This window comes from Dreissena polymorpha, chromosome 14, assembly GCF_020536995.1.
Source record: "Dreissena polymorpha isolate Duluth1 chromosome 14, UMN_Dpol_1.0, whole genome shotgun sequence".
Taxonomy (NCBI): domain Eukaryota; kingdom Metazoa; phylum Mollusca; class Bivalvia; order Myida; family Dreissenidae; genus Dreissena; species Dreissena polymorpha.
The window spans coordinates 36,961,132-36,979,417 of NC_068368.1; the positions used below are offsets into that span (position 1 = coordinate 36,961,132).

The 18,286-nt window shown below is 35.3% G+C and overlaps 2 long non-coding RNA genes across 2 annotated transcripts; one reads left to right on the forward strand and one right to left on the reverse strand.

The window, feature by feature from the left end:
- The first annotated feature begins 1,651 nt into the window (after positions 1–1,651).
- On the forward strand, positions 1,652–6,240 carry LOC127856962 (uncharacterized). The gene is made up of 3 exons (XR_008038267.1): positions 1,652–2,035; positions 2,340–2,506; positions 5,510–6,240. It is a non-coding gene; the product is annotated as an uncharacterized LOC127856962 (long non-coding RNA).
- On the reverse strand, positions 2,414–5,570 carry LOC127856963 (uncharacterized). Its single transcript, XR_008038268.1, has 3 exons — positions 5,491–5,570; positions 4,602–4,735; positions 2,414–2,528 (listed from the first exon to the last, which is right to left on the reverse strand). It is a non-coding gene; the product is annotated as an uncharacterized LOC127856963 (long non-coding RNA).
- Positions 6,241–18,286: the final 12,046 nt, after the last annotated feature.

Consider the following 18,286-nt stretch of genomic DNA (forward strand, 5'->3'; position numbering starts at 1 on the left):
AGACCGCTCGGCCAACCTGCCAAGTATGTATGAGAGCCGTATTTTATACTATATATAAGCAATCTTCGTAGTTTCACAAAATTAAACGACAACAACAGAACTCTCCAAATTATTCAATCGTTTCGCGTTGCAACGCTTTATAATTTTCAGGTTTTTAAATCGTCAACAGATGCATATAATGGCTATATTAGACCATGGTAAATGTTCAGTATTACTGTTTCCTCACAAATATCCTAACTAAAACGAAAACTTGCGAATCTGAAACAACTTTTTTTAATTTTGTCAATTTACCAAAACGTGAAAAGATCCCTTTAAAAGCTAAATGATATAGTATAAGATGCAAGTAAGCTGTATAATAAATCCCACCGTGCAATTTTAATTTTATAGTATAACATGACATACTTGCATATTTCAATGACAAAACTGTATTAAAAGACGCACTTCGAAAAAAGTAAAGTATATTAAAAACACTGAATTACTTAATTTAAATGCAAAATGCTAATTCATACGAAATACATGTATTGATTCAGGATTGTTTTACATGAAGATTGTTGTTTTACACGACGAACTAAGCCTATTGAGTTACAATACGATGTATGAATCTGAAATTTTCAATGTGCAATACCGGAATATGTACCAAATTCAAACCGAACACAGTTATTTATCATGTTGCAAATTAAAAAATGGTGACCCATGGCAAGCTCACGGAAATCATGGAAACCAGGGCCTCTTTTTCACATGTTTGACTTGGCTTGCTTTGCTTGCCACATCAGACGTATTCAGTGGATCAGTTCGTGTAGTGCTTCCACATGACGCAAACGATGATGCCATCACCGGTCTTGGCGATTTTACCATTGGCGCGTTCCAGAACCGATAAGAGGGAGTGCTACTCGCGAATGAGAGCGCGATATTCGTCGCTTCCAACGGCACTATTCCGTTACCATGGTGATTTTTCGCGCGCATGACGTCATTCGTATTGTGGCTGATGGTGGAGACGGATGATTCTCTTATCTGGTCGTCGTTACTAAGCGGCCATAATCTCACTAAGCCTGAAATATCATAATAATCATCATAATCATCATTAGCAGCAACAACATCATCATCGTCATTATCATCATCAGCATTATCATCAGCAGTGTGCTACTACGAAAAAAAAAATCATCATCATCAGCAGCAGCAGCAGGAGTATCAGTATAAACATTATCAGCAGCAGCAGAAGCATATTCATATTTAAATATTAACGTTTGATTATCCTCATCTTCAAGATCAGCATGCGTTTTGCGGTCCCATACCCTTGTGGTGCAGTGCGGTCAACAACACGATGATCACAGCTATCAGGAGCACTGACCCTAGTACACCGGCCAGTATCCAGAAGGACATGCCTGGAAACAGGCGAGAACAAAAACATTATAATGGGGAATCGTACATATAGATATCTACATCATTCTTTTGTGCAAAATGGGTAATTTCGAAGATATTATAAAATTATTCAATTTTTCGTACATTTTAATAAAAAAAAATATTCGAGGAAAACTTTAACCAGACTGCGTACAACTCGAACACTCTTGGATTGGTTTTGTGGGATAATCACGTTGAGCTTAAACAATATTTCGGTTATATTAATGCAAATTTTCCCATTTAACTGCTTGTTTCCGGCTCGTGGTTACTAATTGAATTTTTTTTCTCAGTTTGCTGCTGTGTTTTTATAACAAAATAATCACTTTTTCGTTTATTTTATTACCCCCTTTTTAACTCATATGAAAAGTTTAATCCAAAACAGACAAAAACAAATACCTCTGAACACAATTTATAATGTAACGAATACTAGTAATGCAGTCACCACGAAAGCGACAAGCAGAGTCTCACCTTTCACCGGTATCTCTTTGAAGCTGAAGGTCAGGCGCGCCTCGTTGTTGAACCCTTCAGAGTTGTTGCAGCTTATCTCCATGGTTACCGAGTCCAGCTCCTCGCTCAGTGACGTCATATCCTTGGATCCCTTTAGACGCACCACATACTCTGTATCGCAGAAATACTGGTACATTGTATTCAAACATTTGAAAAATGGCATTCCGTTACAATGTATTTATGAACATTTACACTTAATTGAGTTTTAGCGTAAGAAAGCTTAACCCTTGAAGCGTAACGGATATGTTGTTTTTGTTTGTATCGGTTCATCGTGATATTCGTTAAGTCTATTATGTGAAATGAACCCTTCTTGGTTTCTTTAGGCAATCCTTGAGAACTCTTACGGAATGTGGATCGAGTCGGATTGTAATTTTAAGTAAGGCTGTGTGTTTTTCACAGCGTTTGATATATTCTAACATTTCTGCTTCTTATAGAAGTACAAGTGCCCTGTAACCTGCTCTACTGGACGCCGTCACTTCGAAGTAGTCGACTTCCGGAATGACGTCATTGATGTAACACGTGACGTCATCGACCACGCGCTGTCGTGTTATTTGAAATTTGTGGATGACGTCGCCAGAAGGGACCAAAGAAATGCTTGCAGGTAGTCCGAGGAAACGGATTGGCTGGAAAATGATATCTGTTTGACCTACACTCAGTGAAAACGGGACTCAATTCGTGTGCGTAAAGTGTCTTCCCAAATAAGAATGTGAAGTCCGTGGCCTGTGAAGTCCGTGGCCTGTGAAGTCCGTGGCCAGTGAAGTCCGTGGCCTGTGAAGTCCGTGGCCTGTGAAGTCCGTAGCCTGTGAAGTCTGCTTATGCTAATCGTGGACGACACCTCACGCTTTTATGGTGTTTTTCGTTTAAGGGAAATCTCTCCGGAGCGAAAATATGTTGTAATCGAAAGTGTCGCCCCTGTCATGTACTGACTGCACAGGCTAATCTGAGAAGACACTTTACGCACATGCATTAGGCCCGTTGTCTCTGAGCGTGGCTCCTTTATACTATTTGAAAAAATAGCGTTAACAAATGTGCTAACTCGAATATAGAATATTAGTGCATTGTTTCCCATATATGTACATGCAAATAGCGAAAACTTTATGATTTTTCTCCGAAACAACAAATCCCGCGGGTTTTATATATTGCTTGTAAAATATAATAGTGGTCGTCTGCCAAGTTGGAAAAGTCATTAATCTGTGGGTATTATATAACCTTATATGTCTATATATTTAACTGCATCAATGTTTGTAAAACATGAAATGTTTTTATTTGAGCCGTATAATAATAGGCTAGCAGAGTTGTACCAGAAATAACTAAACTTGTCCCGACCTTAAGAGATCATAGACTAGTAAATATATTCAGGCATAAAGAAGTTTTCTAATATTATTAGACAAGTAATTTTTGTTCTATAATCGGTAAGTGTTGTAAGATACACGACACAATTACAGCACACTAAGGATAAAACTTATAAAACTGGGGTCACCGCCAAAGACTATCAAAGCCCCGGATGTTGTAAGGCTTGCCTTATCTCGCACTAAACCCCGAATGAACCCCAAAGAATTATGTAGTCGTGCACATGTTTAAACTTAAAGGTAATTAAATGTTCCGTTCACTAACCGAACATTTAATTTTCTTGCTAAAATTTATTTTTCAAAATAATTTACATAGTTCTAACGTCTGTTTAAGACACGGCGCGGAGTCAACAAATGTTAGTATAAGCAAAGAACGTCTCGTTAAATGGCATATTTTCATTAATGTATTCCGTAGCCCATGTAAGTGATCGGAAACAGATGTCTTACCTCGGGTTGTTTGTTACTTTCACCGTGACGACATACTAGATGTCTTACCTTGTGTTTGTTCGTAACTGTCAGATGGCCGACAAACGTAATTCCTTGCACTGGGTTCGTTCGTAACTGTCACCATTACGAGATACGAGATGTCTTACATCTGCTTCGTGCGTAACTGTCAGCTTGACGATACACTTGATTTCTTTCCTTTGGTTCGTTCGTCACTATCAGCTTGACGATACACGAAAATTCTTACATTGGTTTCGTTCGTTACTGTCAGCTTGACGATACACGAAATTTCTTACCTTTGGTTCGTTCGTTACTGTCAGCTTGACGATACACGAGATTTCTTACCTTTGGTTCGTTCGTTACTGTCAGCTTGACGATACACGAAATGTCTTTCCTTTGATTCGTTCGTAACTGTCAGCTTGACGATACACGAGATATCTTACCTTGGTTTCGTTCTTTACTGTCAGCTTGACGACACACGAAATGTCTTGCCTTTGGGTCGTTCGTTTCTGTAACTGTGACGACACACAAGATGTCTTACCTTTGGTTCGTTCGTAACTGCATTACTACACATGATTGCGTACTTTGGAATCGTTCGTGACTCCCACGGAATGTCTTACCTTGGGTTCGTTCGTAACTGTCAGCGTTACGATACACGAGATCCGTTACCTTATGTCCGATGGTAACTGTCAACGTACGAGGTGTTCTACCTTGGATTCAATCGTAACTGTCAACGTGACGACACACGAGATGTCTTACCTTGGGTTCGTTGATAACTGTCAAAGTGAAGGCACATGAGATGTCTTACCTTGGGTTCGTTAGTAATTGTCGGAGTGACGACACACGGGATCTACATTGGGTACGTTGAAAACTCTCAAAGTGAAGGCACATGACATGTCTTACCTTGGGTTCGTTCGTAACTGTCAGAGTGACGACGCACGTGTCCGTGGACGCGCACGAATCTTTCACCCGAATGGTTACCTCGTACACGGTGTGTGGGTAGTCGGCATTGAGCTCGCCGACAACTATTAACTCCCCTGAAAGTACATGAAAGAATTTGAGTCGCGTTTGGGCAAAAAAGGGGGTTATGTAAGTGCGTAAAAAGTCTTCCCAGATTAGCATGCGAAGTCCGCACAGGCTTATCTGGGACGTCACTTTCCGCCGAAAGTGGATTTTTGGTAAGAAATTGTTCATGAAAGCGGAAAGTGTGGTCCTTGATAAGCCTGTGCGTACGAAACATGCAATACGTCCGGTTTTCCCAAACGCGGCTTAATTAATAGCAAACATGCAATACGTCCGGTTTTCCCAAACGCGGCTTAATTAATAGCAAACTCTTCGCAGTAATTTGTCCTGGCAATTCGTAAAATCCCTTATTCACGTGTACATACGTAGTTTCAAATCTCGTGGTGTAAACAAGGTACTAAGGGCAGACCACTGGCAGAAAATATACGACATAATAACTCGTATTGTCATCTCAACCCATTTATGCCTTGTGGACTCTCCCATCCTTCTAAATTGGATCAATTTATTTCCAAAATTAGGGATGTCTAGTATATTTATTTCTATATTTAGAATATTTCTTACAACAATTCCTTTAAGCAAACAGCGCAGACCCAGATGAGATGCGGCGTCTCATCTGGGTCTACGCTGTTTACCAAGGCCTTTTTTCTAGACACTATGCATAAATGGGTTAAATATAGTATCACTTTGAAACATATGTTTTTAAAAATATATACGTGATTCTTGCTGTTTTAGTTTCTTGATGTGTTTTTTTGCTGTGTTTTTAATGCACCTATATCATCGATTTCCAGCGGAATGCTCGGTGACGTGGTATCTATGGTGACGGCATGGTTGCTATGGAACAGGTCCACGTTGTAGATATTGACGTCTGTCACAAGAGCGCCGATCTCCAACAAGTCTGTGATAGTGTGGGATTTGTCGTCACAAGACGGCGGGACTTCTAAAAATATAAATAACTAAACTATATTAATAAACCAATTAAACTGGGCTTTGTGTTTTAATGATACCCTTTGCCATTTAGCTCAAATGTGTTTTTAGCATGATTGTGTTTCTTTACCACGGACAGGTACATACTGTTGTTCTACCATTTTTGAAGTATGCATCGCAAATGCTTATATCGTGTTTTTCGTTTTTGTTTTTTGTGTCATACGCATTTGGGGAAATATAAAACATCATACGATACAAAATAAAAAAATTGTATAAAAATAAAAACTAATCAAACTGGCAACAACAATAAACAAGTCTATGTATCGAGTTCAAAAGCAGGTGAATGAATATGCAGCTTATCTAAATTCGCATTTAACTACCGTAATCTGCTATCAATGGCCGAAGTGAGTCGATGTCTCTTCATGAATATTTAACCCATTTAAGAACAGGTGCGTATTCGCGTTTCCCAATTCTATTGATCGAAAAACGCGTCAGTTACGGGCAGCTGTTTAGTTTATAAAACTGTTTTCATCAAGGGGAATATTTGTTTCAATTAAAGATTGCTTGATATTTGATAAGCAAGAAAAGATTGCAATAGTACGCACAAATAATATGTTGTGTGTGTTTCTTTTTCTTGATTGAAATAAAAATAAGTATATATTTACAATATGTTCCATTGAAGAATGTCCCTAATCGTGTATGCTTATGTTTTTATTTTTGTATTTACAGGAATACATGGATTTTTATTCAATAAATTACTTATAATAATCTGCACAAATCAGTGTTATGAAAAATATTTTCTGACACAATGTGTAAAATGTGTCTATGTAAGACCGAATGGCAGATTTATCAGGTCTGCTCTTAACGCTTTACCACATTTTACCTTATTATTTAAACGTATTTATTATTATTAATTCTAAACTATCTACGCACTTTTATTTAAACGGGCAGTGATGGCATACGCTCTGACTGTTGAAACGTTAAGGTGCGAGGACTGTGACGTCGCAAACCGGTGCTCGAAGCCGGCCTCGTTTGGTATTACGTCATACGTTATTAAATTGTCGTATGCGCAGATGGTTTTGTTCACTGGAGACCGTGGATCGCATTCTGTATACAGGGCGACAGCGCTGTCGATTTGCTTTCTACAAAACAAACAGACAATAAACCTTATAAATATTCATATATTTGATAGTAAAAAGAAAAGTATGTTTATTGACGTGTTTCGTACGTGATTTCTTAATTTTCTTACTTTTTTTAATGCGTTTACTATATAGGTTGTTAGGTCTTTACGTAAAGCATAAATCAACTCAACCCTTTCATCGTTTAAACGCATCATTAGATTAACTTTTTAATTGCTAAACAGCACAGTCAAAATATGTTATTTCGAATAAATATATATGTCTCCTTTATATCATAGTGTTGCTGAGACATTTAAGAGTTCTGTGACATGTTATAAACGAAAAAGTGTTTCTATACAAATATGGGTCATGTTGGCTAATTAATAGAGCAAATCCCTTTAACGCCATGTTATAAAGCCATTGACATATTCGAATGTGTTACATATATTGTAAACACTTTTATTTTTTCTTGAAAGGCAACACACGGTATGATACTCGACTTTTAACAATCACTCTCAAGATTGATCAACGAAATTTTATTATGATGTAACATTTCGTGCACACAATCTTGCGCGACAATCTGACACCCATGGTTATTGTCGAGGACGACAAATGACTTTTATTGATGCGCTTAGCCATAGAGCTACAAATTAGTATCCCGTTATGAAGTTCATTCATTTACATTAAATGTCTTGTTTTATGTTTCAACTTTATAAGTGTTATACATTCGCACATGGTGTTGTCTTAAGCATGATCTGTTTGCATTCACTTACATAGCGACGACATCCCCGGTATCCACGAAAATCCAGTTCTTGGGTGGAACATTGAACGAATGCTTCTGCATTACATTTGCTGGAAAAAACGTGGTCATTCAAAGTATTTAGTATAACGGTACTAATATTTGCTTCCTAAATGCACAATTCCATTACAAATGTTTTTGACTTTTCAAAAAATGTATACTTTTATTGGACAGAAAAATGATAAATCAGTCATTATTGTACTAGGTGTTTGATCATGTTGTTGAATATGAATAACACGTACATTATTCAGATCGTATTCCTTTCTCGTTACGAAACGAATTATATTTTATGTTCAAATTGTATTTTAAACATAGAATATGACATACATACATGGTTTATACAGAAAATTGTTCATGTATAAGTTAACACTATGATTTCATTTTAATATGCAGCTTTAACATGCTTGTAATGTTACCATTTATATAAAACAATACAGTTGCCCTGCACAGTGAGCACTTTAATCAGTTATCTCACTTACAAATATTGTTCTAAATGGTTACACCTTTACTTCTATAATTAACCCTTTCCAACTCAGAAGAAAAGTGAAAATGTGTATATGCAACCCGCATAAAACCAGAACAGCCTACGAGTATATGTGTCTTGTTCTGAGAAAAGTGGGCTTAATGCATGTGCGTAAATTGTCGTCCCAGATTAGCCTGTGCAGTCCGCACAGGCTAATCAGGGACGACACTTTCCGCTTTTATGGTATTTTTATTTTCAAGGAAGTCCCTCCTTGCCGAAAATCAAGTTTAGGCGGAAAGTGTCGTCCCTGATAAGCCTGTGCGGAATTCACAGGCTAATCTGGGATGACACTTTACGCACATGCATTATGCCCAGTTTTCTCAGAACGCGACTCATATTTTGTTTATTGCGATACCACCACTCACTCTTTGCCTGAAACCCGTTCTCCCCCAGAAGAGTATACATGCCGGGTCGACCGGGTATTGGGCGCCAGACCTGCAGTCGAAGATGACCGTGACCCTTGACGTAAGCGTCCCAGGCCGTGACGTAACCGCAACACGTGACCGTGCCATGGGGATTAGCCATCAGGATTGTTGCATCTATATTGAAATTACCGATTGCTGATTAATGGTATAATTTATTTGATTCAATTAAGTCCAATCGTCGATATCTGTTTGCATAAATGTCTCTGTATGTTTGTATATGTCTATCAGTATCTGTATGTTTTCCGTCAGTCCGCGTGTTCTTCCCCCTGTCTTTCTGTTCACAAGCGGATAATAGAAAGAGTTCAACAGCTATGGAAATAGTTTTACTTAATGCCTTTATGCACTTAATTTCAATTTGTAAAAAGACAAACGATTTATTGGAAAATTTTATTTAAAAATTTGATGTACTGATTTGTGATTGTGTTCTTAATATTTAAAAAAAATACATGTGATTTCACCCCATGCAAGAAGTACAATAAGACAGAAAGCATATTTTTGCGTACACAATCAACTGCTCCAATACTGTCGTGAATTTGACGTGCGTTTCTTTTAACGGCGTAGAGCTATAAGTACATATAAATTGACGGAACGACAAACAGCACGTACACGCAAGTTCTATAGAAGCGGTGTTTAACCGAATCGGCTCAGCAGGGACGACACTTTCCGCTTAAACTGGATTTTCGTCGAGAAGAGTCTTCATTTAAACAAAATACAAATAAAGCGGAAAGCGTTGCCCCTGGTTAGCTTGTGCGGACGGTCCAGGCTTATGTGGGACGATACTTAACGCATATGCATGGTTTCACATTTTCACTGAGCGAGGCTTTAATTTATTATTCTGACGTACCGGTGTCTAAGGCACTAGGTAAATGGTCGGCAGCGTTTGCGACTGATTGCTGTCCAACTCGGGAGGCAACCGTGCAATGGTCTGCAACAAGATCATAGTCTACATTTATATTGGTATCGCTTTAAAAAATAAGTTGCGAAAACAACCACGACAGATTCGTTTAGTGGATCTAAATTAGTTTTAACCTTAATATGTAAACTCATTTCGACCCACTTAACGAATCGGTACTTTGTTAGTGATATAAAAGATTCAGCTATGTATGACAAACGACGACATATTCGTGAATATATCATACCAAATAGTAAATAACAAGGTTAAATTATGGCATGGAAATAATAATAATGATTATTATTTTAATTATTGTTACAATAATAATAATAATAGTAACAAGAATTATTATTATTTTTATTATTATTATTATTATTATTATCATTATTATTATTATTATTATTATTATTATTATTATTATTATTATGTATTCAAAAGCGGTACGAGAGAATATGCAAATAAAAGTGAAAATATGATAATCGGTGTTCATATGTATTTTCACTTTCAATAAACGCATTATCCAGTAGGAAGTAAGGAAACAAAACCTTTTTCTTACCTGACCCAGCGTGTGTTAGTGTAATAATGATTAAAATAACAACAATTGCCAAACAAAAACGCGACATTTTTAATTCCAAAAGTGTACGGTTTTGGTCAAAACGATATTTCTTTTCTTACTCCGTTTATATTCACGTGAAAACGAGAATTGGATGCTTCTCTACCTGTCCAATGAATATAAATTTTCGATCAAAAACGATTTAAACATCATTAGAATTTTTATTGCAAATAATGTTCTCATGTTGTTTTCGTTTCAATACCTACGCACTCGCTTATTGCATTTCTTCTGCGCACAAAACTCACTCCAAAACATTAACCCTTTTCCTTTCGCTCATTTTTTCAGAAGGCTAAATATAAGCGTAAAAGCCTTATAAATACGGATAATCAATTGGTAATGATGTTTTGTAAACTCGAATTGGGCGTTGCCTCTATTGTGATTGCAATGTATGGCATGTCTTTTCCGCGTTTGTAACTTTTAAGAAATGCGATTAGATTTCACGCACCATTACAGCGGTCGGATAGACCCAATGATTAATAGAAAAAACAGGCGGTCACATAACACTAAGTTTTTAAGTCATAACAAACGAATAATTAATTGGATTGTAACATATAAAGCATATATTTTCAATATTCTTGTTGTTTTGCGATTCCATTATCGTATTTTACTGCCGGTTTTGAAACACACACTCAAAACATCGAGTGAATTCAAATACGTTTTCCATATTGATCAGAGATCTAAGTGTTTCAAATTTAGTGGAATGAAGCCTATGAGTGATATTTTCACATTTTTAATGTATTTTGGTAGGTTGTTAGTGAGGACTTTTCAATCATTTTATCATGATACCGTCAAACGATGTGTGTGGCAACACTATGATATAAACCGTTATAACATAAAGCTAATGTAAACTCTTATTTAATCAGGTATACATTCCATGAAAAGGATTCATACTACATGATGTCAAAATGACATTTGCATGTATATTCTTGTTACCATCTTGTTTTCATTGAAGCTCGTTATTTGCCTTGATACTGTGTGCCTTGGCATTCGAAATGGAAATCAGATCCCTGGAAAAAAACGTACCACGTTTTTATGATGTGTTATTATATCTTCAGAAAATAAATGACGTATGTATGGAAGCGTATATGGTACACCCTGATGTTGTGATGATGTCAACATTCTATGACGGCATGATATGAAAAAGGTGTCATGGCGTAAAAAAAACTCATCGTGTCGACTAAAACTATGATGGAAAGTCATTTTCACAAGAGCATGACGAGAAAAATTATGTTGATTTGTCGACTTAGATCATGTCGACCAACTATTTTTTCGGGAAAAGCCGGAAACATTTACGTCGAGACTTAAACTTAATGTCGTTATGGCGAGTAAAATTAAGAGGGAAAACCTACAAAACTATGACGACATACCGTGTTATTTCACAGTAAGTCGATATAAACTAATCCGGCATGACCATTTTATTGGGGTGTACCATATTCTGTGACGGCATGATATGAAAAAGGTGTCATGGCGTAAAAAATAACTCATCTTGTCGACTAAAACTATGATGGAAAGTCATTTTCACAAGAGCATGACGAGAACAATTATGTTGATTTGTCTACTTAGCTCATGTCGACAAAAAAAAATTCGGGAAAAGCCTGAAACATTTACGTCGAGACTTTAACTTAATGTCGTTATGGTTAAGAGGGAAAAACCTACAAAACTATGTCGACATACCATGTTATTTCACAGTAAGTCGATATAAATTAATCCGGCATGACCATATTATTGAGGTGTACCATATACGCTTCCGTATTTATGCGATTAAACTACAAAGTGAACGTTTTTGTTGCTTTTTCATTTGTTCTTTTTTACTTTTCATATTCGTTTTGCATTTAACTTATTAGCGCATTGAACATTTCGGTTCCAGAAAGTACGCATTACATGTTTTGTTGTTGACGCATGTTGCTGTCGACAATTCGTTGAATGACAAGATAATGTTAGAATCCTCGTGTTTTATAGTTTGTGAACATCGAACAAATGTTTGATGCACTTTAAAGGTGTATCATTAAATTATCCATTAACTTTCAAATGAAGTGTTTAAATTATGTTAAGTAATAAAATGTATGAATTGATCGAAATGTTGATGCACTTGAATAATCGCCTGTGCTTACGTTGGAATGTCATTTTTGTTAAATGTACTTTTAATGACTTTTATACGCCGATAAGTGCTGTTCATACGTTTAATGTGGTATGAATTGTGCTAACAAAACCATTTCTTTATCACAATTCATACAAACTGTTAATTGTATACGATGCAATATTTAAGATTCGGAAAATGAACATTTTCAATTTCAAATAAATATATATTTATTTTTATGTTGTAATTGAATAAAAAACGGATGATGACAACGTAACTTGTAAATGTTCAAATGAAATGAGAATACGGAGGATTTTTGCAAACTACTCAAACTACTCGTGTCTGTCATGTTTTATAGTAATTGTCATACTTATTTTACGTCAGATAGTGTTATTTATTGGATTTTTTTCCTGATTTCATTTTTATGTCAAAAATATAAATTGTCTATATAAAGTTAAAGTTGTAATTGGGGCAGATTTTTTTTCTTATTATATTTTTATCATGATGTAATATATTTTAGATACAAAAATAACATTAACAGCAAAGAAACAAAAAAAATATATATAAAGCGCAAGTACTGATTACGTCATTACTTTTTTTCAAATACTTTTCAGGGACGACGCTTTACGCACATGCATAACATCCCGTTTTACAAGAGCGATGTTTATTTCTATGTGTTACCCTGTATACTTGGGGTGCTTGAAATTCATCAATACCAAAAACATTCTCCAGGAAAGATAACTTATTATCATGACTCAAGAAAAAGAATGTGTATGCCATTTTGCTTTCAAAAGTGTCAGAATCAGCAGGTTTTTTTTCAATAACTAAATTGTGTACATTTGTTATACTGTAATTAATTTAATATGGACTATTGAGGGACTAACTATTTCAAAACGGAGTGATATTGAAATTACTTCATTCCTGTGCCAACATGATATTATTTGTCTAACGGAGACATGGACTAACAAGAATTCTAGTATTAACCTCAATGGTTATAGTAGACCAATACACTCATATAGACGCTACCAACATCGCAAAGCGAAACGTTCCAGCGGCGGGATTATTATATACATAAAAGACACTATACGAAAAGGAGTTTCATTGTTGAGAAATGATTTAGATTGTATAGTATGGCTTAAACTTGATAAAGCATATTTAATAATGATTCCGATATATATCTAGGAAAATTCAGCTGTTCATGATATGTATGAGGAATATATTTTCTCAAAATTAGAATCAGATGTTACATTTTTCAATAATAGAGGCAAAGTATTTATTACTGGCGATTTAAACGCCAGAACCGGGCATAAGGCCGATGTTATTGTCTGTGATCGAAACCTTTGTGATACTGATTTTTTAGAAATAGACACTCCACTCCAACGGTCAGCCTGTGACCGAGGCTCAAACAGATTCGGTGACTTTCTATTTGATTTGTGTAAATCTACTTATATCAGAATAGTAAATGGTAGACTTTTTAAAGATAAAGGCATTGGAAAATTAACTTGCGAAACAAATAATGGGGAAAGCAGAGTCGACTACCTCATAACATCATACAAGCATTTTAAAGATATAGCCGACTTTAATGTCCACGATTTTAACGAATTTTCCAACCATGCCCCACTGACATTTGCTCTGAACATGAACAATTTGAGTATTAACGGTGTAAATAATCCGCGCATACATTTCGCGTGGAACTCAGAGTTTAAAGACCAGTTTTTACAACATATAGCTGGTGGGGTTCAAGATTTAGAGAACAGATTGCGGCGTTAACTCGAGTTGCAACCCAGATTTATAGGTATCGATATTTACTAATTTTCTTAATACACGCGGTGAACCGTATTTTAAACGAGTGAGTAATAATCAAAATCATTGTTTCAGTTCAGAAGACAAATTCAAACAACGCTGGTTTAATGATGTGTGCAAACAAAAGCGGGCGGACTGTTTACGAAGAGTTTATGAATATAATTTACATAAAAATGAAAATTTGAGGGCTACAATGCTTGCTTCTAAGAAGGATTATAAGTATTTTTGTAGACAAACAAAATCAAGGTATAAACGTTCACTAGACAGACAAATGAATGACTTAAGCCGTAAAGCGCCACGCGAATTTTGGAAAATATTTAAGCAGAAATCACCATCTACAAACGCGGAAAATGTCTCGATTCATGAATTTTACGAATACTTAAGCACATTATCTTCTGACACTGATGTCATTGCTAACAGTAATGAATATGACGAATTCTTACAAGAATTTGATCGAATTGAAAATCAGACCAGCCTCTATCCGGAACTTGATAAACCTTTTTCATTAGAAGAAATTAAAAAAGGGATCAAGCGTCTTAATTATAAAAAAGCGGCATCGCACGACAATATTATCTACGAATATTTCAAAGAAACAATCGATTTTATAGCCAGACCTTTAGAAATATTATTTAATTACATTATAGATACTAAAATATTCCCAAAAAGTTGGTCGTCCGGAGTGATTCTACCAATTTATAAGCGCGGAGATGTTTCCGACCCTAACAATTACAGGGGCATCACACTGATAAGCTGCTTTGCTAAACTTTTTTACCGGAATAATTAATGAACGTTTAAAATCTTGGGCAGAATCATATGATATAATAACGGATGCACAATTTGGTTTTAAACCGAATTGTAGCACAGTCGACGAAATTTTTATTCTCAATGCTTTAATCGAGAAACAGCTACAGAATAAAAATAAACTCTTCTGTTGTAACATCGATTACCGGAAAGCATACGACGTCATTAATAGGGGTCAGCTCTGGTATAAATGATTCGATTAGGAGTTGATGGCAAGTTAATGTCTATCATTCGTTCGATGTACAATGAGGTGAAACTCGAAGTTAAACACATTAATTCCCTTTCTGACTTATTTGGTAGCAACGTTGGCCTTTTGCAAGGAGAAATAACATCGCCGATCATGTTCTCACTTTTCGTGAATGATCTAGAATTCAGTCTTCAAAACGGATTAAACGCTGGTATAACACTTGATCAATTATCGGTTTATCAACTCCTATTTGCGGACGATGCAGTTATTTTCTCCGAAACCAAAGAAGGCTTACAGGAATCTTCAGTCAACCTAGAAATATATTGTAATAAGTGGAACTTAACTGTCAATATTGATAAAACAAAGATAATGGTTTTTCGGAGGGTGGTGTCTTGAACAAAAAATATAAATGGACATTCAAAGGCAATGAAATTGAAATAGTCAGTAACTTTAAATATTTAGGTATTGTCCTATCTAGTGACGGATCATACATACCAGCCATAAACACCTTGTATGGTAAATCGACAAGAGCAATGAAAAGATTGTTCCTTATAACAAAAGAGATGGTGGAAGTCCCAATAAATTTCATGTTCAAGTTATTCGATTCATATGTTTTGTCAATTTTGAAGTAAGGGGGTTAATAGCTGCCAATAATATTGAACGTGTTCACAGGAAATTTTGTAAAAGATTATTAAATGTAAAGATGTCAACTAGTTCATTGTCATTGTATGCGGAAGTTGGTCGTTTCCCTTTAATCATTGGACGCTATTTAAGAATTGTTTAATATTTTCTAAAACTATATCAAACAAAACAAGTAACTGTATTCTACACACTGTTATAAATATGCAAAGATCAGAAATTGCTAATAGAAATAATATAGTGAATTGGTCATCAAAAGTGCGCGATATACTTAGCCACTCAGGATTTGGAGATGTATGGTTATTCCCTGAATCTATAAATATCGACAAATTCATCCCTTTATTAAAAAAAAGATTGCGAGATCAGTATGTAGCTGAATGGAGGACTAACATTGATTCTTCAACGTCGTTAAATATGTATAAAGAATTAAAACCTACATTCGAAAGTTCGCCGTATTTAGATATAATTGAAAATAAAAAAACATAGAAGGATTATTGCCGAAATGCGTCTCTCATAACTTGTTAATTGAAACAGGCAGACATCATAATATTGACAGGAACGAAAGAATATGCCCCATGTGTAACTGTAAGTTATCGAAGATGAGTACCATTTCATACTTATATGTCCGCAATTCCTAGAAGAAAGAATCAAACATATTCCAAATTTCTATTACAAGCGACCTAGTATGTTCAAATTTATTAAACTCCTAAATAGTAGTAAGAAAACGACACTTAGAAAATTAGCCATCTATTGTATAACAGGTTTAAAAAAAGAGATAACAATTTGTTTATTATCACGTGATATGTTAAGAAGAACTATAACTTATGCTAACAATTGAGTGTACTATGCTTGTTACATGTTGTTTGTTAACCATGGATGTATCACATGTATTGATACCTATATATGTATTCCATGTCACATTATAACTTGTAATTTAGAACACTCTCACTCTCCAGTGATAAGTGATTTATTAATTGATGTATGTAATTTGAACATTGTTATTATTTATATTCAGCACGCATGTCTGTAAATTTAACATGCATTTGTATATGACGATAAGCTTGTTCTGTAATTAATTTAAGTAAATGATGTGTAATGTTACATATGTGTTTGTAACACGCAGTTTTATCAATGTGCTTCCTTATTTCCGCTTAATGTATGTAAAACATTGTTTTACAGTTTAACCCTATAAGCGCTGGAACCGAATTTTGAAGGCCTTTGCAAACAGTTTGGATCCAGATGAGACGCCACAGAACGTGGCGTCTCATCAGGATCCAAACTGTTTGCTATTCTGATAGTATTCTTTGAAAAAAATCGAAGAAATGGCTAATTTTAGAAATTCAGCAGACGGCATTTTAGCAGACAACAAATTTCCCAGCATGCAAAGGGTTAACATACACACGCGCGACTCATTTGCTATAGACGTTTGGTATGAACAGATTATTCTTACTCGACTTCCTTTAGATGCATCACCGTGTATACAAACTCTGATATTAATAATTCAATGCGGGTATTTTAGTCGAGTTCTGGGAAAACTGGACATAATATATTGTGCGTAAAATATCGTCCAAGATTAGCCTGTGCTAAAAATTTCCAACTAGACTTGATCTACTTGTAGAAGAGATTTCCTCTCAACGTAAAATTCTATAAAAGCGGAAGGTTTCGTCCCAAATTAGCCTGTGCGGACTGATCAAGCAAATCTGGAACAACTCTCTCCTTACATGTATTAATAATGGTTTCACCAAAGCAATTCCAATTTGTATATTAGGACCATATGCACGACATCCTTTTATAGAGGCATAGTTATGCAATAAGTGTCTGCATGTGTTTTATATTTCAGCTATGGTGGTGATGCATTAATGCCGAGTACAAGTGTGTGTTTAACAGGATTTTATTGCGAAATACGAATTAAATGGTGTTTATGATAAAGTGCTGTACTATATTAATAATTCAATACAAACATTGCTGAACGTGCATAATCTACAAGTACAACTTTCTGTTCAGACTAGTGTAAGGAACTGTTACGATAAAGTGGATAAATATTATACAATATTCACTAATTTCTAAAATACTTTACGAAAAGACATACATTGTACAAGAATCAACCAAATGCTATTTTTAAACCAGCATCGATATAATGAAAGAATTAACTTATTTGTTAAAACAAAAACAATGATTTCAAATACAACTGGCGCAACATAAAATGTACTCAAGAAGCATGCAAATATAAATGTCAGAGTAGCATAAACATTGGGAGATGGTGAACCATGCTTAGTCTCGCTGATTTTCTAAATTAATCTTACCCTTTGATGCCAACTCATAGCTAAAAATAGACAGACCTGGTTTTGTTTCGCTGAACAAAATCAGGCTTATACATCGATTTGATTAAATTAAAGCGCTGAAGGCACTGAAGTTGTTCGCTATTGCATAATTTAAGACGAAATCATTTTTCAAAATTAAACGCTAGTTTAAAACGAACACACGTCATTCAAATTTTTGTCACTCTATACAATTTACTGTTATGGCATGTTAGTGAAATGGAAGATAATAAAAGGTAAAAGTGTTTAATATATTAATAAATCTGTGTTAAATACATGAATAAAACTCATTATTATGTATGTATGTTAATATGTGTTAATATTTTTCCCAAACTGACAAAATATACTTAATTTATCTTTTCGAATCAGGCTGTTCACACGATTTTTGCCCATTCATAAATCAAACATATATTAACATTTACTTGTTAAATTTATTATGCAATGTC